This window comes from Triturus cristatus, chromosome 7 (assembly GCF_964204655.1).
Source record: "Triturus cristatus chromosome 7, aTriCri1.1, whole genome shotgun sequence".
NCBI lineage: Eukaryota > Metazoa > Chordata > Amphibia > Caudata > Salamandridae > Triturus > Triturus cristatus.
Genome location: NC_140590.1, coordinates 1,819,731,969 through 1,819,739,130, shown reverse-complemented (window position 1 = coordinate 1,819,739,130; position 7,162 = coordinate 1,819,731,969). Strand labels below are relative to the sequence as shown.

Below are 7,162 nucleotides of genomic sequence, written 5' to 3'. Positions count from 1 at the left end.
AACTCTGTTACATCCGATTGCTAATCAGAGACCGGTTACTGGTTTCCTGCTTTGAGGGGCTGGTATGTACACTAAGTAGCAATGACAACCAGTCCCCAATTCAAATATGGCATTCTTGGATATTCTGGTAGGGAATTATAGCTTGTCGGTACTCTACAGAAGGAACCCTTTTAACAGCCTTTAATAAGAGTTGGGTTAGCGGATAGTACATTCTGTATCAGGCTGACGTCTGGGAGAATGGCATCTTTAAAGGAAAGGATTATTCACAGATTTCTCGGTTTTGAGCAAAATGCGATCACAATCACCGAAAGAATAGCAAATCAATGTTCACATGTGGCTACTAAGGAGAAAATGTGTGGCTCCCACTAGGATCAACTTATGGGAAGGGTCCAGGGGTTTAACGAAGGCCACGCATGCCTCCCAATGTGGGGTGAGCCCCAGGGTCCTTGTTATGGGGGGTCCCATCACCTCCAAAGGCCATGCCATTTCATGCCTTGCAGAATGTGTGCAATGGCATGGACTGAGAAATGGGGGGCAGTCACTATGCTTTCCTGAGCAGGCCACATGCATCATAGGGGGCGGGGCGGGGGCGGGGGCCCGGCCCTTCAGTGAGATCCCCTTGAGCCCAAGACTAATGAATATGTGTGCCATCTATGAGACGACGGACCCCCTTATCACATTTTACAGGGGGGCTCCATCGTTTTGTGTTTCGCCACTGGCAGTGAGTCCAGAATGATGCTGATTTCAGTGCCAGACTCACATCGGTATGTTCCAGTTTCGTTATAAGTTGTATTGGCCCGGGTGATTTTCATCTCCACTGGCACTGTGATTGTGACCTCCTTGTACATGAAGTTCACAATCACTTTTGTGCGTGGTGGAGCCTTCACCGGCAAGCTCAACTCTGACTTCTTCCTCGTGGTGAATGACTGAGACTCTCCTTTCTTCACTGTGAAGGTGTTGGACACCCCTGTCTCCATAGTGACTATTCCAGAAAAAGTAAAGGAGACTCCAGCCTTTATTGTGGTCTCATTGCTGAATTCGAATTTGTGGGAGGTGTATTTTTCAAACTCTTTGGTAAGAGTGGCGGTGAACACCTGCTCGATATCTGAACTGTTGGTGTATGAATACTGTTCTATCTGAATGGTTCTCTCACTCTCTACCTTCTGCTTGTCCCACAGAATTTTGGCTGTCACAGAGCATTGCCCAGGGCGCAGAGGATACACATATGAGACTCGGTCACTGAAACCGATATCGCAGTAATTTTCCAAATATTCACCAGCCCTGGCTACAATGCATCTTCCACCTCTGTCTATATGCTCGTACAGAAGCCATACTCCACTCTGGACTCTGTGGGAGCTTATCTTGTCATCCATGCCTCCAAACACCAGATTGGACTCCTGAGTCAGCACTAACGCCTGACCCCCCTCATTGATATGCTCATAGACTGTGATCTTGGGATTGCGCAAGTCGTCAGTGATCAGCTTCAGAGAAGATATCTGGCTCCACGTTTTAAAGAAAGAAGTTATGAAGTTTTCTTTTATGGAATCCCATGAGTGTTCTCCCTCCTCCAAGGCTTTGCACCGCCCCTGATAGTTGGGATGTTCGTACAGGACCCAGGGCTGCCCGACGATCTTCACAGAGTGGGTGCAGTCATTGAAGCATTCATTCGTCAGATCTGGAACATCTGCAGTAAAGGTCTTATTGAGTCCCTTGAACTGACACCCTTGATAGACGGTGATTGAGTCAATGGTCATCAGCTGTCGAGGCTGAATGTGCTCCCTTATTTCACACTGTAACAAAACAAAAGCCAGTCAGTGGAGGAAAAGCAGGGTTTTGTGCACATTTCCAGTAGTTATTCTCTCCTGTAAAGAAATCTTTTATTACTCTGAATGATACATTCTGCTGTGTGTTTTGAAAAAATGTTTTTCAAGAATAAGAGCTTAATTTCCCAATCATCGAGGGGCATCACAGACAAAGCAGTTTACATCTGTATTTCTTCAAATTTCATTAACAGCGAAGATGAGAAGAAGCCACAAGGAACAGTGGGAGGAATACACTGGATGGACCAGAGTCCTTTTGCTTTTTCACTCTAGCAATAAAGATGCTGCCACTATTCATAACATGATCACAATAGGTCTCAATAGCAGTTTCGTCTGCAGTAAATGTAATCTTGCAAATTACATCAATCAGAATTAGTTTAAATAATCGTAAAATGTCTCTATTTTCTCATCTCTCACTCAGCACAAAAATGAATGTGAAGTGACACTGGAACAAGTAAATTGTGTTAGTTAATAAAACTGAAGTGAGATGGAAAGGAAACAAATGTTGCATTTTGAAAGTGCAGAAATTCAACCTCAAGTTGGCAAAGTGGAATACAACAGCAATGTAAGGAAACCAGTCAGCAGATCAAAGGCACATATTGAATAGAATCTAGTCAAAGCAGGGACAAAACTTGATTTGAGTATGTTAGCCAGGTGCCACCTGGTGTTCAATCTGACCAAAGTTATTCTTTCAGAACTGGAGGGATGCCAAACCTCATTGGCACCCAAGTTTCCCATAAAATGTGTAGGGTCACTTGTGACTGGTGCAGTACTTATCTGCCATCCTTCTGACCACACCGATGTTTTTCTGCTTAGGAGACCAGTGACATGGGGTCGTTGTGATGTGCACTAATTTATTTAAGTATCTTGTTCCCAGCAGAGTACTTATCTAGAGATGGAGGTATAACCTACTTTGTTACCTTACAAGAGAGACTACCATCCTCCCTGCTGGCCCATGAAAAAAATATAGCAGACGACACCTGATTGGTTTCATTGTGTTTGGGCTTAATCTCTGTAACTCTAGTGGGGAGGATGAAGTTTGACTCTGCTGGTAAACCTGTGAAGTCTGTTATTATGCAAATGCCTCACTTATCTCAGTGTGTTAGATGTCTATGTTACAGCATCAATTGGTGGATTGAATACCACATACCAGGGTCCTCCATAGACATGCATTAACTCTGGATGGAGGGTTCGCATTTGAGATAGTTGGAGGCCATGTCTACCTCATCTCCTACCTCTCCCCTGCATGTGTCTGAGTTGCTCGTTCTTTCACCATTTTCCTACACATTAAATTACATCAGTTTAGCTGCTTTGAATCAACTAATGCCAAACTCATTATTTGCCCCATTAGTTTCACTAAGGCTCTGCAGGTAAGCCAGCTTCATGAAAGAAGCAATAATTGGAACAGATTTCAAGGCCACAGGCACTTGCCCTCGTCTGAGGCAAAAAGATGTGGTCTGCATCCATCCCCCACTTTCTGTGTTAATTTCAGAAAGGTAAGCTCCTGCAATAGCCTCTGACTGACTCAGATTGGCTGGGATGAATTCACATACCTTACTGTTGTAGTACTGTACCTATAGGCCTCAAGGTTTGTTTGCCCACTAGTACCACAAAAGGTCTGCTTGTATCAGGTGCATTATTTCTGCTTTGAATCAACAAATGATGCAACAAGGAAGCCAGGAAAAGCTTTCTTTACTGCACTAATTTCAGCAAGCTGCTGCAGGTCATCGTGTTATATGCAAGAAGCCATTGATGGACCAATTAACGTTCAAACTTAAGGCTCTCGCCTCAGGTAAACGGATGTGGTCTGTGCTAATCCTGCACATCCTGTGTTCATTTCAGGAACATATGCTGCAAACCACCCTCTGATCAGCTGAGACCTTTTCGGAATTAATTTGCATCTCTTACTGTTGTAGTACCGTACCTATAAGCCTCAAAGGGCTGCTTGCCCGCTAGCCCAAAAAATGGTATTTTCTAGTGTGTTTGAGCATTGTGTCACTCGGCCTGGATCTGTGTATAACATGTTTTTGCTGCTTTATAAGCCCAGCCAAGCTCCTAGTCCCAGACCATATCCTACTCTCCCACAATTCACGTGACTAAGGGGCTGATTATAATGGGATGAAAGGATGTATCCTTACGGCTAGAGTGGTCGGCCTCGAAGCAGGGGAAAGGGTTCGAGTCTCGGAAACGAAGATCAACATCCTGTGATTCTGGGCAAAGCACTTAATCTCCATGTGCCTAACAAAAAGGAATGTGTCCTTCTGTAATGAAACTGGTGCTCATGTAAAGCGCCTTGATACCCTATTCGGGTCTAGTTCGCGCTACATAAAACTCGCAAAAAAATGGCGGGGAGACAGCCATTGACAGGCTGTCTTCCTGCCATTTTAATAACGTTTACCGCCTGCCACATTTTGATGGCGAGGGGCTGTGTGGCTGTCGGAAAGACCGAGCGCCACGGATTTGATGTCCAATACCCGCCAACCTTTCCATGGCTGGTAACCCACCATGGAAAAGCTGGCAGAAAGACACAATGGGGGCACGTAGCGGGCCCCCCTTCCACCCTAGCCCACAGAAACAGGACCTGGGGGTCACCTATGATTCCCTCCTACATATTCCTGCACCATGTGGCAGGCATCGCATGGTGCATGCCATGGAGTACAGGGATATGTGTGTGGTCTCTGTTTTGTATTGCTGCAGAGCACAGCACCCACCGCAATACAAAACATGGCCAATGTGCCACCCACGGTGGGGGTCACACTGTAATTGGCCCTGTGGGACTGCCGCCTTGTAGGTGGGTGGTTCCAATCTCCAAAACGATGGTGGGCGGCCTGAAGTCCGTCCGCCATCTTAATCAGCCCCTATGTTGTCTTCCTCTTCTTTCTACCCTGTCTGCAACTTTTATTAGAGTGAATGAAAGGGAAAATACATCACTTGAACCACAACCAGAGCGCAGAACCCATTCTAGACCTTGAGGCGCACATAAACCTGAAAAAATAACCCACATTCCTCTCATATGCTATTGCAATTTCTTTTATCATTCCACTGTGCTTCTTGTTACTACACAGCTGTAGAATACGGATCTCAGTTCAAAGTTTTAAGCTAGTGGCTTTAGAAAGCTGTACCTTGCAGTATGTCAGACCTACAACATTACTGGTGGGACCCATACATTCTTATTAATTGGTGGTTTGGAGATGCTCTATGCTGCTTTTTACCCTTAATAACAACTGTTTTAAGAAGTTGTGCCTTCTTGAGTGATGTATCTAAACCCCCCTGCCTGTGCTTCTTATTACTACACAACTGAGGGATAGTAACCTCGATTCATAGTTTTATTTTATCTGTAGTGGGTTGCACCTAAGTTCCTGGCTTTAGAAAGCTGTACCTTGCAGTATGTTGGACCAACACCACTACTGGTGGAACCCATACATTCTTATTAATTCTTATCCTTTTCTTTTTAATTGGTGGTTTGCAGATGCTCTATGCTGCTTTTTACCCTTAATAACAACTGTTTTAAGAAGTTGTGCCTTCTTGAGTGATGTATCTAACCCCCCCTGTAGATGGTTTGTATCTTTATTCTAGGAGGCTTGGCCTGTGTTACCTTTGGATCACCCCAACAACTCTTACTAACTGGTGGTGCACCTTCCAAGTGGCCTCCCACAACAATCCATAGCTGCAATATCAATCAGCTGGAAAGAACACCCATTAATTAGGAAATATTGCTGCCTGTGCAATCACTTTGGAGAGATGGCATTCCTTGAGAAAGCAATTCATCTTCCTATGTCTTCTTCTCTTGTTCCTTCTACTCCTCATGCCATCATTCTTTCTTTGCATCTCATATTCAAGGTGTGTCCTCCAGCACAACCCTTCTTCTCATAATAGTAACCCCTTCCTTCCCCCTGGCTCTCCTCACTGCTCTCCTTAATTCTCATTTTCTCATCAGCCTAGCCTTTCTCTCCACTTGACCAGTTAATAATAATCCCTTTAATGCACTCCCTCCTGCTGTTGGCTTCCACACCCAAACCTCCATCTACCACACTCTCAGAGCATCGACACACATCTTTCACCTCAACCTTTACATCTTTTTAGACCATTCCTGCATTTTACCTTACACATCCCCTCAACCCAGCACTGACTAAAGAAACCACTAGGTAAGAGAAGAAGAGATTTTCTCATTCACATCTGTTCTCTACAATTGACGAACCTCACATATAATCTTTTCCATTTTCCTCTTGCTCCCATTTCCTTCCAACCTACAAGTTTTCCCCTTCAACATCTCTCTTCTATTCTAAGTGTATCCTGCGTAAAACGCCCACTCTCCCCCTTCATAACCTGTCCCTTTAAACTGAGTCATATCAATGCTCCATGTACTTAAGCTCAACAATGACTCTATCGCATTGGTCTGCCCTCCTCCTTACTCTCCACCGTTAATTGTTAATCACAAATACGGTTAATCACCCTTTATCCTATTGCTAGACACAATTTATCAGCATGCTTTAAAATTCATATTCGATGTATAAAAAACAAAGAGAACATATATCACCTGATCTGTAACGCAAGCACAAGACTTCCTCATCATCATTGACACTGTGCAATCCTTTCATGAGGCTGACCCTCTAGGCTACTAAAATGTCATATGAAATTAACTTACACTGAAACCTGGCAGCAAAGTTGTGGTCATCCTTAAGAACTCCTTATCCACCTGCAGCTGTTATCCACAGATTACAAACCTTTACTAATCATCTTCTCCAACCTAAGCTTCTTGATTACTATGAGTTATTTACTGCCCCAGAACAATCTAGCCTTCATTGGCGCCATTACACACATCATTATCTTTGCAGCTGGGTGACCAAAACTTCTGGTTTGAAAAGCAAGACCAGGCTCACAAGGTGCCGGATAGCAAATAGATGACCTGATCGTAAGTTTAAAGACGAATTATGGGAAACAACTATTAGAACGCAGTCATTACAACACACTACCTTTACAACACAGTCATTACTATGCAACATCCTTTGCATTGCATGCCATTACAACACAGCCATTACAATGCACGTCACTAAAATGCATGCCATTACAACGCATGCCACTACAACACTTGCCATTACAACACATTATAAGGTAAGTAATGGGAAATAGTAATTTTTACCCCTACACTATCCAACACTTACCCTACTGTTGCACTCACTGGAGTGGGAATAGTAATTTTTACCCCTACACTATCCAACACTTACCCTACTGTTGCACTCTCTGGTGTGGGAATAGTAATTTTCACCCCTATACTATCCAACACTTACCCTACTGTTGCACGCTCTGGTGTGGGAATAGTAATTTTTACCCGTACACTAACC

The 7,162-nt window shown here is 44.1% G+C and overlaps 1 pseudogene across 1 annotated transcript in view; it reads right to left on the bottom strand.

Annotated features, from left to right (window-relative positions):
* Positions 1-572: 572 nt before the first annotated feature.
* LOC146813265 (epidermal differentiation-specific protein-like) overlaps positions 573-7,162 on the bottom strand; it is a 58,276-nt pseudogene continuing 51,686 nt past the window's right edge. Inside the window, exon 4 of the transcript XR_014966968.1 lies at positions 573-1,790. The product of XR_014966968.1 is annotated as an epidermal differentiation-specific protein-like (transcript). The remainder of the gene's footprint in view (positions 1,791-7,162) is intronic.